This window comes from Phyllostomus discolor, chromosome 2 (genome assembly GCF_004126475.2).
Source record: "Phyllostomus discolor isolate MPI-MPIP mPhyDis1 chromosome 2, mPhyDis1.pri.v3, whole genome shotgun sequence".
Taxonomy (NCBI): Eukaryota; Metazoa; Chordata; class Mammalia; order Chiroptera; family Phyllostomidae; genus Phyllostomus; species Phyllostomus discolor.
Window position 1 is genome coordinate 206,855,052 of NC_040904.2, and position 17,783 is coordinate 206,872,834.

At 51.4% G+C, this 17,783-nt stretch overlaps 1 protein-coding gene across 1 annotated transcript in view; it reads right to left on the bottom strand.

Moving 5' to 3' along the window:
• Positions 1-17,439, bottom strand: part of LARGE1 (LARGE xylosyl- and glucuronyltransferase 1) — a 461,643-nt gene extending 444,204 nt beyond the window's left edge. Inside the window, exon 1 of the mRNA XM_028532714.2 lies at positions 16,610-17,439. The gene's annotated coding sequence lies outside the window, so the exon portion shown is untranslated. The remainder of the gene's footprint in view (positions 1-16,609) is intronic.
• Between the last annotated feature and the right edge of the window lie 344 nt (positions 17,440-17,783).

Below are 17,783 nucleotides of genomic sequence, written 5' to 3' on the forward strand. Positions count from 1 at the left end.
CATGCTCTGTCAAAGCTGCTGTGACCGGCTTTCAGTAAAGACAGTGTCTTCATCGCTCAACGCAATCCACACCAGCATATAAGGAGGGGATGGTATGTGGATGGATTTTTTAAAATTTCACCCTCCTCCCAGGTAACATCTATGCACTTCAGGCATGTCCTGCAGCAAAAACCTTTCCAAAGCATCGATTAAAACTTCTGGATTGGACGTAAGCAAAATTTGGGTGGGAGGGTTTCGTTTTTGACATGAAAGGACTAAAATTTGACCAACTCCCCTCCCCCCGCCACCACATCTTTCAGCTGTGATATTCCACGACAAGCATCGCCACACCAGACAATGAACACACAAGCCACATGCAAACAATGGTGAACCAGGAGCAAGAACAATGGCAACTGCTTGCCATCTGCTTTAAGAAGAGGACTTTCCATTCACACACCCAGAGGTGTGTGAATGGAAAACAATTTCTCTCTGACATCGCAGCGGCCCTTTTAGGGACTCAGGTCAAATGGATTGGCAAACCCCCACACTTGCAAACTCAGTCTCCAAGACACCAAACGCAGAATGACAGGACTCTTTCATGCACACCAGCCCTGGGACAAGGAGAGAGCCAGCTGAGCTCTGGGCCGGATAACCCACTGCTCAGTGCAGACAGGAAGACATGCCGATGGTCTGAGTGCGAATCCTGCCTTCGGGAAGCCTCCAACCACACACCCCCAAAAAGTCATAAAACACTTTGCAAACAAAGTCAGGGCATTTCAGAGAAGCTGTTCCTGCTGCAACAACAGTGGCCTCGAGGAGCTTAGGGAAGCAGAAGGCCCAGATTTCCACCATCAGTTCCCAAGCACTTTCAGTAAACTCACCACCTGTTTACATGTCTACACTTTGTCTTCTCTCTACTCCCGCGAAAGGGAAAAGTGCACCCAAATGACACGCCATGTCAAAGTACCAAGCCTGAAATTGCTAGTTCGCTCTGGCATAGGCGAATCCCTTACTAATTTGTATAGCAAAGCAGGTTTGTACATTAAGGTTAGTTTTTGAAATATAACCCCTTCGAGACATTAAAACAACAGGTAGTGTCACGGGCTGAATTTGGTCTCCCCCCAGATTCAGCAGTTGAAGCCCTAACCCCCAACCAGGTCAGAGTGCGATGGCATCGCATCTGGGAGAGTAATCACATCTGGGAGATGGGGCTTTAACGAGGTGATCCAGGTTCCGTGAGGTTACCATGGTGGGCCCTCCTCCAATCTGAGTGGTGTGCTTGTAAGAATTGGAAATGAGGAGATTAGGACACAGGGAGAAGACCCCGTGAAGACGCAGGGAAAAGACAAGCCAGGAGAGAGAGGCCTCGGAAGAGAAGACCCTGCCAACACCTTGAGCTTGGACGCCCAGCCTCCGGAACTGTGAGAACGGAGATTTCTGCTATTTCAGCCGCCCAGGCTGTGGTATTCTGTGTCATGGCAGCCTGCGCAGGCTAACACAGATGGAATTCCACAATCTTGAATTTCTTTTTGTTTTCTTGTATAACTAACAGTCATTAAAAAAAAGAAGAAGAAAGAAGAAAGAGGAGAAGGCACTCAGGGATGTTTCTTTTTGGCACTTCCTTAAACGTCTTGAAACCACCCAAGCGGGGAACGGAAGGTATCACCCGAGTCACCGTGTCTACCCACGCTGGCTGGCGGCGGGTACCGGGAAGCACGTCCTGGAGAGTAAGTAACAGGGCTGCAGAAAACAGACCCGCAGTCGGAACGGCACGACTCCGAGATCATCGGGTTACTCTTCCCACTGACCTCGGCCGGGTTTCCGTCGGCCCGGCTTCTCCTCGGAAACCACCCCTTCCCCAGGACAGGGGTGGGCAAAAGCAGGTTCATGGTCACGTGTACGGAAAGACATGCAGGTTATGATGATGATGGTGGTAGCTCTGTTTGCGCACCAGAAGGCCACTCACAGCTCTCATGCTACTTCGCCTACCCCTGCATGGTCAGGAATATACTCAGTAATCATCCCAGGTGAGTACTGGGAATGTCAGGGGGAACACTTTATGAAGTGTATGATTGTCTGATCACTGTGCTATACACCAGACACCAATCTAAAATCATAGAGAGGGTAAACAGTAACAGAAAGGTTTTTTAAGTTAAAAATGGTGAAAATAAAATAAAAAATATAGATTATGTGATTTTTTTAAAGAAAATAACAAAACATCCCCATCCCCCACTCTCCAGGCAACTCAAATAGGACTGACCCATTCTCCCGGGACCAGCTCCAGGGAGGGGATCTCAGCCCTTCCAACCAGCTCACGGCCAGACACCCTCCTTCCGCTGTGATGGCCACATGGGCAGCATGTAAGCCCAGAGCTCCCAAGGACCATCTCTGCCAGCCATGGGGACACTCTGCCTGAAAATGACACCAACGGGAAAACAAACGGAGCCACAGGATGCAGCAAAAACTTCATGATGACCCCTGGTGCAGCTGGATCCAGCACTACCTGAGGCTGCCCTCTATTTTTCGGTGACTTAGGCAGTTCAAGTCTAAATGCTTTATTTGTTTGTTTAACATCAGTGTGCACTGGGTTTCCATCACTTACTCTAACACAGTCCTCATCATGCCTCAGGGGAACTCTGGCGTGCACGGCCCCATGGCCAGCTACACAGCTAAGAGTGTCACCAAAATGTCAAGGGTGCTGAATCTGAAGAGCAGTGCATAAGCTTTTGGAGATGTCGATCCATGCCCCTGAAATTCTCTGAAGAAATTTATGTATAAATCTGTAGCAGAAAAGAACTTAAGAATTACTCACCCCAACTTCAGTATCGGGGGGGGGAGGGGGGGGGCGGGGGGAAGTACAGTACAATGACCCTCAAGCCCTATTGGAATGCTGAAATTTAAAAAAAAAAACTTGTACGACGTTTAACCTTCCCTACTCCGAGACTGACATCTGAAGTAATCATTTCAATGGACGTAATTTTCAGCATGCTGTAAACATGAACATTTTAAAATAAAAATTTGTAGCACATTGTTAAACGGGATCTCGCAATCAGATAGCCACTGTTCATTTTAAAAATTCAAGAGCACGTTATTTTTCTTTTTAATCTTTAAAATGCCACGCCATTCCTTCCCACGAGGAAGCGCGGCCCAAAGGCTCTGCTTCCAGCTCCCAGTGCAAACAGGGAAGAGAGGATGCGGGGAGGGGCAGCCTGAGGAGGGCCTTCATCAGAGCCCGGCCCCCCCACACCCTACCCCCAGCACCTGCACCAGTTTCCAACAGTTCCTCTGTTTGGCGTCCCTTGAGGTTGTCACACCCAGACCAAGGTCCCTGAGTCAGATCAGCGTGGGGGGAAGAGATGTGCCTTTAGAAGACGGGCAACAATGACCGAAAAGGGTGACTGGAAGGAAAAACCATGGACCTGGTGGGGGGGTGGTCTCAGGCTAATCAATTTTAGGGAAGGGTCCACAGGTGAGGCTTACAATCTGGAGATTGATTCCCTTAAAACTATGGGCACCTGCACACTCCAGGGAACACCTTCATGTGCCCCCGGGGCATGCATGCTGCAGGGTCAGGTGACCTGGGAGAGTAGGTTATGGGACAGAGATTAAGAGACAAGAGCCTGGAGACACGACTGGGTTCCTCCCTCTGGCTCTGTCACTTGGGCAACCATGTCTCTGAACCTCAGCTTCCTCACCTATAAAATGAAACCGCTAGGCTCGGAGGGCTGTAGTGAAGATCAAGGGCCTCGTGCATGTTGAGTACTTCTCACGTGCCCATAAGACATTCAGCAGGTGGCAGCTGTCACGGTGACCACCATTATTACTGTCACTGTTATTTTAAACACTGTTAATCGCAACTTGCCAGGGAAGAGTCCTTTCTTTCCTACATCTTTCACTCATTCTCGTCTCTCTTACCTGTCAGAGCCCAATTTGCCAACAAGAGACAGAAGCAAGGAGACAGAAAGCTCATGGGAAATGCCCCGGGCGATAGAGAGCAAGCGTTTGCACTTTTATCTCAGGGCCGCTGGAAACTTCCTGAGACTTCTGGATGGAGCAGAAAAGAGGACAGCAGTGGCCCCTCTCACCCCCAGGAGTCACCTGTTTTCTCACTTCAGCGAGTACAGCCACCGTAAGTGGTGGAGAGCACGTCACGAGGGAGAGGGGAGGAAGAACGGAGAAGCTGTAAATAACAACAACGATGACAATTGCTAACACATATTAAGTGTTTTCTGAGTGTCGACACTGCTCTAAGCATCACACACACGAACAGATTTCATGAGCTCAAACATGCTCTTTCAAAAGGAGTTATGGACAAACCCAAGCAAAAGCAAAAGGAAAATGTCAAAACCCAAGACCCAGAGACTATCCCTTCGTGTGCAGTAAGTCCGACCACCGCTGGAAAAGCAGCAGGGCTTCCTGAACCACGTCACCAACGCCCACGCCAAGTGCAAGTTCATCAAGCTTTAACCTGTGCCTGAACCACACAAACCCCGATAAGCCCAGGGTTCATCGATCACTCCTCCGTGATTGGTTGAGCAATCCCATTCATGCCGCGTCAACGTCCGGCTCACAAGGGCAGTGTAGTAAAAACCCAAATGGACCCCACAAATACTGCAGGCGGCGTGAAATATTCCAACATAAACACACGGTTATCCAAAGGACGGTCTCTGGGCACTGGCGCTGAGCTTCTGCGCAAATTTATCCAGTTCTCCCCAGCCGCTCCTCATCCTGTCTGATCATTTCTCAATCAATTATAATTGCAGTTCTGCAACAGGCTCCTTAAAGAATGTGGATTGTGGAATGTGTAGCCAGGAGCAAACAGGCAAGGATAAGGCCTGCTGTAACTTGAAAGGGAGGTATGCTTTGGACCGTCTGATAACGACGCCCAAGGACTGATCTTCTCCATCAGGCCTTTAAGAGTCCAAGAGGAGAGAACGAGGCGGCTGAAGATCTGAGAAAATGGCAAAAGCAGAGGGTGAGGACTGCACATCGAAGAGGGGTGGGGGTGCGGGTGTTGGCAGCAGAGCAGCTGAGGTTTGCCAGACCAAGAGAAGGGGCAGCGACAGGGGGAACAACAGGGCGTCTCCAAGCTTCCCCTCCTCCCACTTCAATACTCAGCCTCGAGGACTTGCGTGAAGACATTTCTCAGTCCGGAACGAGGGCAAGAGCTCCTTCTCCTCTGCCTCCTCCATTTCTACCACCTTCACCTCCAGATCAGCTCTAGCTCGGCCATCACCACCTCCAACTCTTCCCCCTTCACCATCACCACACTCCTTGAAGGCATCACTGTGCCCCAGGGAAGGGCCAGCAACCATTCTGGTCATTGGCCAGGGGGTGTACATTCTTTAGATTCCGAAATACCTTGAGAAGCTAATTCACATCCCTCCCCCCCACCACCGCCACCACATGGCCCTGCAGCACAGGGCAATACTTAGGTTCAGCAGGAAAGGGTTACATTACGCCTGGACAACAAATTCAATGAGATCCAAACCAACCACCACCATCACTACCACTACCTTGCACTGTGTAGACAGCAGGCTCCAAGCATATGGTAAAACCCTGAAGCATCCCCAGAGTAGCCAGAGGCAGTCTTTACTGAAAGGCTCCCACTCTCTGGCTAGGCAGCCCACAGGGAGAACTGGGAACACGGTGCAGAGCGGGCAGCAGCACAGGCAGGACAAGGTGCGGATGCAGCCTGGAGGAAGGGCTGCCTGCATGGGGTTTTGAAGGAAAAATAGAAGTGTCCCAGGCAGAAAAAGAGGGAGAAAGCTTATCAGGCAGAAGGAGAGGACATGTGCACAGCTCGGCTGGGTGGAGACAAATAACCAGTAAGGGAGAAAAATAGTGAGTGAGGGATTGGTGACACATGAACCGGGGCATGAGAGGAGAGGAGGCTGCAGAGAAAGGCAGGGGCCAGTTCATAACTCGCTTTGTGTGTCCTGATAAGGAAGCGAGCTGTTTTCCAGTTGCTGATCATAAGCCAATGAGGGTAAATACACAGATCATTCTGCTCTGGCTGGTGTGGCTCCGTGGATTGAGTGCGGGCCTGTGAACCAAAGGGTCACCAATCAATTCCCAGTCAGGGTACATGCCAGGGTACATGCCTGGGTACATGCCTGGGGGCCCAGGTCAGGTCCCCAGTAGGGGGCGCTTGAGAGCAACCACACATTGATGTCTCTCTCCCTTCCCCTCTCTCTAAGAATAAATAAATAAAATCTTTTTTTTTAAAAAAAGGACATTCTAGAAAAGCCTTCTTTCTTTAAAGAGATTAAAAAGAAAGACTTTCTGTAAGGGACTGGACTATCCAATTTGAAAAAAAACTTGTTATCCAGAACGGCTTACTCTCAGATTCTAAAAAGTGTGTTGTGTAACCTCCCAGCGAGGCCCTCCTCGGCCAGAGAAACGCCACCAGTCACGGGACGCACCCGCAGGCTGCCCTCGGAAGGTGAATCGGGAGTCCAGACGTCGGAGCTCCGATCACAGTCTGCCCTCAGCCCTGCGCAGCTGCTTTAGGAACCACTCAGGAGGAAAAGAAGAATGTTCTCTATTACATCCCTTAGCGGGTGTCATCCAAGGCTAGCAGAAAGGTCGTTCTGTAACCCTGGGCTCATTTAAACAAACCCCCAATAAGACAGGCTCCGGAGAGTCTATTTTCACCCAAGCTCCATCCCCACGCCCGGCCAAGCCAAAGGAGAAAGTGCTATTTTAAGAATCGCGGCTGGTGTCACAAACAGACTTTATTCCAATGAGGCAGCTCTTCAGCGGGCCATGAAAACCATCTGAGCCTTCGTAGCAATGACGGATGGGAGAAAAACGTGGAGGCTTCCCTCAGCTCCCATCCTACTACAACCTCTCTAGCCAGGCAGCCTTCAAAGCTTCATATATGAACTTGTGCAAAAGCCTGTTTGTTCACTGGCCTCCCAGCTTTCATCTCTCCCCACTTCCATCTGCCCCCCAATACTGTTACTAGGTTCATTTCCCCAAAACAGAGCTTGCAACAGTTAACACACCACCCTCCTGACCAAGCCACCCCACCTTCCAAAAGCCCACAGCCCCAACCTCGCTTGCTAACCTCCTCTCCGACTCCCTGCTAACAGGAGCTCAAGCCAGCTTGTTCTATGACCCCAAAACACACACTTGTACACTGTCAACCAAACCTGGCCCCTCTACCTCCCTTCAATTCTTCCACTCAAATTCTAATTACCCTGTGTCCAAAGCCTCCACTCGAATCCTCCCTCCCTGGAGTTCACGCAGCTAACGCCGGCTCCCACCCCTGATCTCCCATCCCATTTCGGCTTCCGCAGTCCACAACCATGAACGGCACTGCCACAGCGCTTCTCTTGTTGCTCGGAGCCATTCGTTGGAGTCTTCTATTGTTGCTTAACTCATCACACAATTTTCTACAATTGCTCCGACTATGTGGGCAAGGACAGAAGGCTTTCAATCTAATTTAATAATTGTGTATTAGAGGCTCCCTCCATGCTAGAAGCGAATGCAGTGGGATGCTCCTATCGATACAAGGATGGGCATGACCAGCCACAGTACCGAGGGAGCTGACGCGTAAGCGAGGCGGTAAGACAAGTCTGCAGATGTCGGCAATGGCGCATCGACAGGCACAGCCTTCGGGGTGTTTGGGGTAACTTTTCTTCTCACACTGTTCTTCCATCACATACTCACTAAGACCCAAACCTAATCTCCTCCCCAGAGAGAGGGGAAGGGAAGGAGAAAGAGAGGGAGAGAAACATCAATGTGTGGTGTGTGGTTGTCACTTATGCACCCCCCACTGGGGACCTGGTCTGCAACCCAGGCATGTGCCCTGACTAGGAATCGAACCAGCGACCCTTTGATTCCCAGGTCCGTACTCAATCCACTGAGCCACACCAGCCTGAGCTAATCCTCTTCTTTGGCTCTGTCAGACATGATGCTACCCAACACCCTGTGCCCACTGCTCTTCATTAGCATGTTGGTGCCTCGCCAAGACAAGGCTACTATAACGGGTGGCAGGTGGCCTCCTCACCTCCGTATTCCCGATGTCAAGCAGGGACCTGCACGGAGTAGCCTACTGAAGGCTGGCTGAGTGCACGAAGGCAACACCATCAAAGAGACAGCGTGCACAGACAGAGCCCAGGGCAGGAAGTAGGGATTTTGACCGGACAATGTGGACCATTCACTTTACCTCCCTAGCCTCAGCTTCCACAGCTGCCGGTCCAGTGGGGCTCCAAGCCCTGCTGACCCCTCCACACTGCAGCTCTGCGCTGCACAGAGGAGGTATCCGTGAGCATCTACAACACGGAGAAGGCCACGTGCAAACGACTGACATCCACAGAGAAAGGGGAGAGGTCACCACGATAGCAGAGGGCAGTTCTTCCCACCGGACACAGAGCACACACGGCCCTTCCTCTCGGGTCTCAAGCCCCCTTCACCCTCCTAACCCTCGAGCCAGGCCTCTCATCCACATCTGCATCGGCATCTGTTCACAGCCGTCATCACCGGCTCTGGAAATACTATCATCAACAACCCATCCCCAGCTCTGTCGCACTGGCGATGCTTGTCGAGCCACTTTCAAGGCAGCCTGGCACGTGCATCTGAACAAACCGGAGAGCACGCCCCTCCTCTCAAGCCGGGGAAGTCCATTCCCTCCAAACTGAGAGGAGAGAAACGCACTGGACATTCTGGTATTGTGCTTCCCCTGCCTTTTGACAAAGCCTTCAGTGTCTGCAACACAACAATGACCCCTAAGAGAACGCGTGTGCTGGTCTGAAAATGTCTTTTCACGTTTTTTAAAATAACAGCTTCCTCCCGCAGAGGCCTCAGAGAGTCCAAGCGTGGAAGCGTCCAGGTACTCCCTCACCTCTCCCTCCCTCATCGCCCCACACCAATAGGGAAACACAACCATGATTCAGTCACGAATAAATCACTCCGTGTGGACGCGAGCATGCATGAAGTGCGGGCACACTAAGCACCCGGCACCGAGCCTGGAGGCAGAAAAAGCCCCACCTGCTCCTGTCACTCTGCCTGCGCCTCCGATGGCTTCTGAAGGGACCACACAATGCCATGCCCAGATGAGAGCTGCCAGCAGTCAGGGAGGCTGGTACACAAACAGCGGTGACATATGAGGGATCTACGTTCACTGTTCTGGAAACAAACGTGGGGAGGAGGGATGGTTCCCAGTTAGCCACAGAAACGTTAACCTTACTCAATAATGATACACATGTATTTAATGCAGCCACGGTGATCCTACCACAGGATAATTCTGAAGGGCCCATGATTCCCTGCTGGATTTAAATTTTAAAAATAAAAATAAATAAGGAAGCGTGAAACCCCCACATGCCAATGCTCTGCTACAAATCCTCCTCGATTTGAATGCTGCCATGGAGAGCTGGAAAGATCAGCCGGCTCCTTCTCCCCGATGGGCCTTGGCACTTCAGGGAAAAAAAAAAACTGTGTTAAGAGCAAAACCTCTCCCGGCAGTCAGGGCTCCGTCTCCATCTGCCCATCCACAGCGCAGCCCCTTAATGTGACAAAATGTGATGAGAGAGGCTAAAATTATGGGTGAGATGGCACTTTCCATTCTGGCCCCGGCCTGTGATTATCTATAACTCCAGGTTGCCCAGAATTACCTCTGGAGCCTTAAATGCCTTCCATTTCATTTCATTCCTAGAATGAGTTCTTTTTTGGAAACTTTCCTAAGAGATAAAGGAACAAAACACCAAAAAGCCCTAGATATTTCCACTGCAGGGAAGGAAGAGCCAGTAGGCAAGCATGATTTTGATTTTTTTTTTAACATCTCATGCATATCACCTCTACTGTATCCTCAGGCAGAACAAAATTAATTCCATGTCTCTGCAATTATGAAAATTCAGAATCCTGGAAACTCTTACCAAATTTACTTTATAAACCACTTCTGGTCTTGCTATATGCTTAGAGGGAGTCTGTGAGGATGGCTAAGACGCTCATGCAGGGGGGCGGTTATGACTGATACCTCCAGGAAGAACTAGTTAAAGAAGCAATCTGACCCAAGTAAGTAAGAGACATTACGTGGTAGGTTAGTGGTTACAAAGTTTACGTAACTACTGTACTTCTTTCTGTGATAGACTTTCTGTAATAGCCTAGGTATTAGGCTCCTTGACAAGGAAATCTGGTGAGTTGTTAAAACACTGGAAATGTTTCAACTTGATTTTAATGTAACAAGTGAGGCTCCCCGAAGCATCCATCATGATTGTGTGAATAGTGTACTTTGAAATACAGCTAGCTATTTTTTAAAAACTTGCTACGCATCCCTTTTGTAAAATAAAAATCTTTTTGTACCCCCAAACAATTACTTACCTTCAATGAGTTGCTTTTAAGATCAGATTTTATATGCCAAGTTCTTCTACAATAGGGCACTCTTAGACTTGGTTTCAATACTGAAATAATAATAATAATGTAACAAACGGTGTGTTTACATTGCACTTCAAATCTCCTCTTTCCAACAAGCACTGCCCTCTTTACCCAGGAGGCCCGGGCCAGGGTGGTGAGGAGACTTCTAGCAACTCACAAATTTGGAGACACACAGTCCTCCTGACTTGTACTTCTCCACAATTGCTCTCTGTATCTTTCCTTCTCGCAAACATCCCTCCCTACATACTCACCCAGTAGCTCCCCTAACAAGGTAACCTCCCAGGCCAAATGTAAGGGTTCCCTTCCTTTTTTATGGTAGAGTCCAGGCTTTGCAAAAATCCAAAAGGTCAAGTCAGTGTTTAATGACTTCATTTGGAAAAAAAAAAATCAAAATGGTTAGCATTGCTTTTTAGCACAAAGCATGTAATTCTCAAGTGGTTCTCAAGGAATAGCGTAACGTTCCAGGACCAACAGAGCGGCACAACACCTAAAGTGAGCAGGCAAGTCCAGCTGCTCATACGGGACCGGCCTCATGCATCAAAGAGGTTCTAGTACAGTGTGCAACACACAGACCCTGCCCCCAGCGCAGCAAAGACATTCTGACTCTTTCCTTCGGCACTGCATACTTAACGATGTTTTCCGCTTCAAGGTGGAGTACACCTTTGAACCGGTCAGACTTCTTCCCATTTCAGAGGTAGATAGCTAGAAACAGGCCAAGCTTTGCCACTCAGTAGCTCAAGCAAGACCTTTCCTTCTCTGGGCCTCCAAATTCCTAGTCACCAGATCAAAAAAACAAAACAACAACAACAACAACAAAAACCACCACCTAACTTACGTACAGAGACAGGCCTAAAGCTCAGAGAGGTCGAGAAGTATTCTAAGGTCACATAGCAAGTTACCATAGAATGATGTAACACTCCTAATTCTACATAAACCCCCTTGCCTCCCACTCAGCACAGGAAAGGGTGGTAATGGTAACACGCACACACACCAGGCTTCTTTCACCTCCACTGTCCTGGCTCCTGCTTCTGAAAACCTAAATATACTTGGCCCTGGAGATTGCTGCTGCAACTGTGATTTTCCATTCTCTCTCATACCCTCTGGCGGTTGCGCTGTGGATTTTCTTCTGCCTTACTACATAGTTTCCTCATTCCAGAAAAACCACACACACACATCCCCCGCCCCCCAACCTCAAGATTATAAAACTCTTCCTTTCCCGATAGCAAAAAAAAGTTGAGGCCGGGATTGACGTGATTCAAATACAGGAACCTCGTTCAGTCGTTAAAAACGACCATAACTCTCCCCAGAAGCACATCTGACAGGACAGAATTTGTTCTCACAGAGGACTTCTCCCTCCACAGTCCAGATCATTTGTCAGGGACACTGTCCTGTCCCCCACTGCTGCATAATCGCGGAACGAGAGCCCCAGACGTAATTCACGTGCACGAGAAGACAGACGTACGGCTCATGAGGGACCCTTCCTTTATTCCCACTGCTAATAGTGTGTTCGAGAAGAGGCAGAATGCTGTGCATAGAAGGATGAAGGACAGAAAAGAGATTTTCTGGGTTTTTAATAAAAATGGGGGATGATCAACTAGAACTCCTGGATCTTATCCAGCAACCGGTCTTGCCGCCGTCTGAATGAATACACACAGCAGGAAGCAAAGGTGCGGTACTCAGCATGGAATGCTACGTGATTATGTCCTTCTGACACCAAGCTCGCTCCCCTCCTCCAACACATCCCACCTTCCAGCCACGCTAACTCCCACTATTCCCCCTTCACCCGCTACATACATTAAGGTTTCCATGCGGTTCTTCCGGCCTGGGATACCTCTTCCTTTCCACTATCCTGCCAATATCAAACCCATCCTTCGAACAAACCTGTACAACGGTACTTGGTTCACAGTCATGGTTCCACGTCTGACTCCCCTAGAAGGCTACAAACTAAACGTGGAACCTCCATGCGCCAGAGCATGGGATCCGCCACATAACAGATGTTCAATTATTATTTGTTGAGTTATAAGGAAAAAAAAAGTCTTCTAAAATACATTTACTCAAGCTTTAAAACTTTACAGGCTGCTGCCTACTGCTCTGCACATGTCGGTCCGGTCAGAGGGGAGCTGAGTGCCTCTCCGTGTCAAACACTCCAGCGTGGGGCAGCAAAGCCTCATCCACACGGGTGGGCTCTAGGCGGTGGCTGTAACTCGAAGGGGAGCCTAAGAAAGGCCGGTATCCTGTCTCAGCTTCTTACTCCACCTCTGCCATCTGGCTTCCCTGAAATCCACAAGACTCCATCCGAGCCTGAGGACCTCAGCATATTTCCTCTCCAGGACAGTTTTCACTAGTCGATGTTCAATGGCAAATTTAATAGTGTTTGCCTGTTCCAATCTCTTACCCCTTGGCTATACTGCGCCTATGAGAATCAATCTATAAAGCCTTAATAGCAGAAATAAAGCTTTATGCTGACCATTTTCCCTAGACCACAACAACAGCTCCCCTCAAACTACCTAAATATGCACAGTACACACAGGGAAATGATCAAAACCAAGATCTACCAGACCCCAGAGTTCAGGGAAATACAATAACTCACGTAGGTCCAAACACTGAGCTAATTCTACCCGCTGGGTCGGGTCTTTCCGACTCCACTAAGGCCTAAACCTTGGCAACACTTGCCTTTTTCCGGGCCAGTATTCTAAACTGGGTCATCTCTTCTTGGACTCTGTCTCTCACCTGTCCTGTCTGCCCACCTCTGCCGTTGGCTTTGATGAGACTTGGCCACTGTGGCCAAGGTGAGCCTGGGCAATGGGGCTTTGTTCTTCAGCAAAATAGAATTATCTTCCAGGGCTGCTGGAAGAAACCTGGACATTGATGATTTCATACTGTTAAAAATGCAGGGAGCATCTGAGATGAAACTGTAACTACACTATCAAATGCCATGTTGCCTCCTCAGACAGAGGACCCTCGAAAGCAACGCTGGGTGTAGGGGAATCCACCCCTACCCAGTGGATCATCACACAGAACTTTTGATTCTGCAGTGGGTGGTCCACACCCGCCTGTTCAACCAATGACGGATCAAAAACAGTCACCCCACATGGGGCCATGTATAATGTGCACTTTTTGCCCAAATTTTTGAGGGAAAAATAAGGATGTGTGTTATACAAGGGTCTAATGATTATATACCATGGGTATAACGGGTATAATAATCCTGTGTATAATGCACATAAAAATGTGGGCGCGCATTATACAGGGCAAAATACAGTATTTTCCATCTGTGCTTGGACATGCAAAATTATTGTTTTCCATCAGGATTTGTTGAATCCCCAGATGTGAAACCTGAGGATAGGAAGCTCTGTCTGTATTTCCTGGGGGAAAAAATGTGCTCATAAGGGAACCCACGCACATTCAAACGCTGTTGTTCAGGGGTCACCTGTAAACATAAGCTGTGTACTTTTAAGAGGACGATAGCGAGAAATTTCATGTTTAATGGAGTCGAATCTAGACTCCATCCAGAACAGAGGAAGCTGATTTTATGGAGACTGCTGGGGGTGTGCAGTCCAGAAACCAAAAGGGGGAGTTTTGATCACAAACTCTTAAGGAATTTTAAGTTAGCATGGTCTAATGCCCCAAGGATGGAGTTGGCAGGAAGGCCTGTCTCCCAAAAATGTATAAACCTCACACATTTAGAGAAAACTGAGTTGCTCAGCGTCTCACATAACACATAACACTTTGCAGTTGACTCGTTCTGAGTTGCCTAAAAGACGCTTAAGACGTGAACAGGCCCCCCACCTAAGCGTTAGTGCAAGCACGCATGGGACACCAAAAAGTTGGGGTCACGGCCCTACAGATGGATAAAGCACAGCTTTTTGCAACATGGATCCTTGTTTTTGGTTTTTGTGTGTGTTTGTTTTCATTGAATTTATTGGGGCGACACTAGCTTGCAAAACCATACAGGTTTCAAGCGTAGAACTCCATAAAACATTATCTGCGCACTGCCTCGTGCGCCCCTCGTCCCAGCAAAGCCCCCATTCCCTCCCCACCTGAACCTCTCCACCATCACCACACTGTTGTCCGTGTCTGTGTGTGGTGTGTGTAGTTTGGGTTAATCCTTTCACTTTCTTTCATCCAGGCCCCTCCCCCATCCCCTCTGTCCATCTGTCCCATGAGTCCATGCCTCTGTTTCTATTTTGTTTGTCAGTCGATTTTGTTCATTAGATGCCACACAGAAGTGAGATCATCCGGTGCGGGTCCTTGTGTTTGCTTCCTCTGCAGTGGAAGAGAAAACTGGTCCCCCTAGTGTCCTGTCACTGTAGGCGGCTCCAGATGGAGACACTCCTGCCTCCCGCATCCGCGTGAAAGCGCAAGCTCAGGAACCCAGAACCCAACCTCCGCCTCCATCCCAGGAGGTGGAAGCACTCCCAGGACCTGTGATGAGACCGACAAACTTTTCTCTTCGATGCTAAGGCCCTCCGAGTTAACGGTTTACACGGCAAAGGAACCTGCATCCTCTCACGCCAGAAAGTTGGCCCACGACCCAGCCCACTTCATGAAGTGGAGCGGGCCCACACTTGTCGGCTGCCTGTGCCCGCTGCAGGGCGACCAGCCTCCGAAAGCCTCTCCCTCCCGCTTTCCCCGCCACCCTGGAAAACCCACTAAGATCTCAATCTCGATAACTTTCGCCTCTCCATCCCAGTTAGCTTTCTTCCCCACACAGAGCAAACGAGACCAGGCCCGATAAATGTGTGTTCTCCTCAAAGCAATTGTCACTAAAACGAAGTGCTCTTGAAAAATAAGCGTACGCTAAGAGACGTGTGAAACCTTAAAGCCAGGTCCTCGTTGTTTCTCATCCCCAGGGGAGGACTCGTCCTGCCAAGGAGTAACTCATGGGTGTCACCCATTTGGGAGAGATGAGAACACGGAGCACCCCTGCCCCTTTCCTAATTCAGAACCTTCCCTTGTCCGAGGTCTATCCAAGCTCACTCCTGAGGTGGGAAGACGGGAGGGTGGAGGAGAAAGATTAACACGAGGGGACTGCCTCCCTCCACGAGTGAATGAGCACTCGGAGTTTCCACGGGGTCAGAGGGATGGCAGCTGCATTTAGGTGAAGTGACCCCCGCTGCCCACCCCCACCGCCCCTCCCCCAGCCCCCCAGAAAGGAAGCCAGAGTCTGAGTTCTCTCTTGGGGCACTTACATAAGACCCTGTAAAACTTCCTGTGACATTCACAGAAAATGTAAGCTGCTGTTTTGCTCCCTCAGGAGATCATTTTACTGGACTGAGTGGCAAAATGCAAGGATTCTCGGAATGCAGCAGAAATCTGCTGGACAGAGGTATATCAGCTCAGGAACGAAAAAAAAAAAATCCATCCCCATTAAACAGGGTCACCGGGGGTGGGGAAGGATTCAATGTAAGAGAGACAATCTGTTCCTTCCGAAGTGACCCATTTAAAATCAGATGGTTCCAGGGGAAGCTCACAGGTTAAAAAAAATTTTAAACAGCCAAGACAGGCTTTGCAGAACTAAGGTTCCTTCGAGAAAAAAAAAATTAAAAAGAAAGCAAGGAGGCAATGAACAAAATAACTTCAGGAGGCACAAACTTTGGAGTCCATCACTCCACCCTTCAGAATCAGTGACATTCACAGAAATGCCTGGATCACGCTGTATTGATCACTCGTCACAAGCAGCTTTGCCTCATAGGAGTGACACTCTCTCCGGTCGGGTTTCCACTCTACAGAAACCGCTGCCACCCAACCACTCTCTCCTATAGAGGGACTCGCAAGCTGTGGCTGCTCACCCCAAATCCGCCTCCGCCCTCTGCAACAAGGAGCAAAGAAAAGTTCTTCACAGCATCACGTCAGGACAAGGCAGGTGGGGCTCGCCCAAGAGGGGCCTCTCCAAACACAGCAGGTCCCCCCCAAAACCCAGGTGCTGGCGAGGAGGCGGCAGGGTGCGGACACCTCACCTTCCGTTGCTAATGGTAATTTCCTTGCTTGCTCCCAATCTGCAGCCTGTGTGCCTAGGAGCCCGGTAGGCCCTGGGACGGGTCCTGGGGACAAGAATCTCAGAGTCTCGGGGACTTCCACCACCAGCCTCTCCAGGGCTCCCGGCCCAGGCAGCAGAGGGAGTGTCCACACTCCCTTCCTCTCCACCAGAATCCCGAGCATAGGTGGTACCAGCTACAGGTTCGGAGAACTTGTCCAGCGCCGCTTTCCAGGTCGCCCCCACGGTTGCTCTCTGGCACCCCCGGACTCTTACCTTGGCCGTGACTGCCGCCAGGCAGAGAGAGATCTCGGAAGAACTGGGTGACGCGACGGCGCCGCCTAGGAGGCGCAGGGGGTCCGGGTCGGGGTCCCAACAGGAGCTGCCCTTTTCCAAACGGCGGTGCCGAGCGCACACTTCGAGGCAGCGCAGGGCTCCAAACGCTGCCGAGAGGGTCCGGGCCGCCCAAGCTGAGCACTCTCCCTTCTTTCTCTGCTGCTGGTGCCGCTTCTTGGAGCTGTTCCTTGCCTCCGAGACTCTTCCAAGCCAGGGGCGCCCGGCATGGACAGAGGCCTGGGTCCGCCTTGGGCTGGGTCCTGGGAGGGGGCGCTGGGCTGAGACGCTGGGCGGCCGCTGGGGCCGGCTCCACCTCCCACGCTCCCAGCAGCTTCACCCCTTCAGGGCAGGGCCTGTCCGCTCCCGGCCCGGCGAGGTGAGCGCAGCCGCGCCCCCAGCTTCGGGCGCCCAGGCTCCCGCGCGGCGGCGGGGCAGCGACAGTCCGGCCGGGCCGGGCGCCTAGCGCGGCGGCGGGGGTGCTGCAGCCGGTCGCGGCGCCCCCGCCCCCCGGGCCTGCGCCGCCCGCCCGCGGCTCCGCGGGAAGGAGGCGCTGGAGAGGGCCTCGCCCTGGCCTGGGGCGCGGGGCCGGGGGCGCGGGGCCGGGGGAGGCGCCCCGAGAAGGTCACCGGAGCGGAGGCGGGGCGCAGCGCGGTGGGTGCGGGGAGTCGAAAAGGGCGTCCCCGCAGCCGCCAGGAGCGCTCGCTGGCCTCGGCCGCCGCCGCCTCCGAGACGCGCCTGCTTCTCCGAGCGCCCGGCGCTCGGAGCTGGGCGGCCGCTGCAACAGCCTCCGGCAGCCCGGCGCCACTAGCGGGAGCCGGAGCGCGATCCCCGCCTCCAGCTCCTAGGCTTGGCTGGGGCCGCCGTGCGGGTGCTGGCGGGGGGGTGGCGGGCGCTGGGGTCCGAGCTACGGGCTGGCTCGGCCGCCGCGTGCCCAAGAGCGCCGGGCTCGCTCAGCAGCTGCAGTGACTGTGTGTCTGTGTCATGTCTGTGCAGCTGGGGGGGACCGCGAAACAGGCCGGGCTCGGAGCGGGGGCGGGGCCTGCGCGCCCTTGGTGCCCGCCCCCACCCCGTGATGGCGCGGCTGGCCAATGGCAGGTGCCTCTCCCGCCTAGGC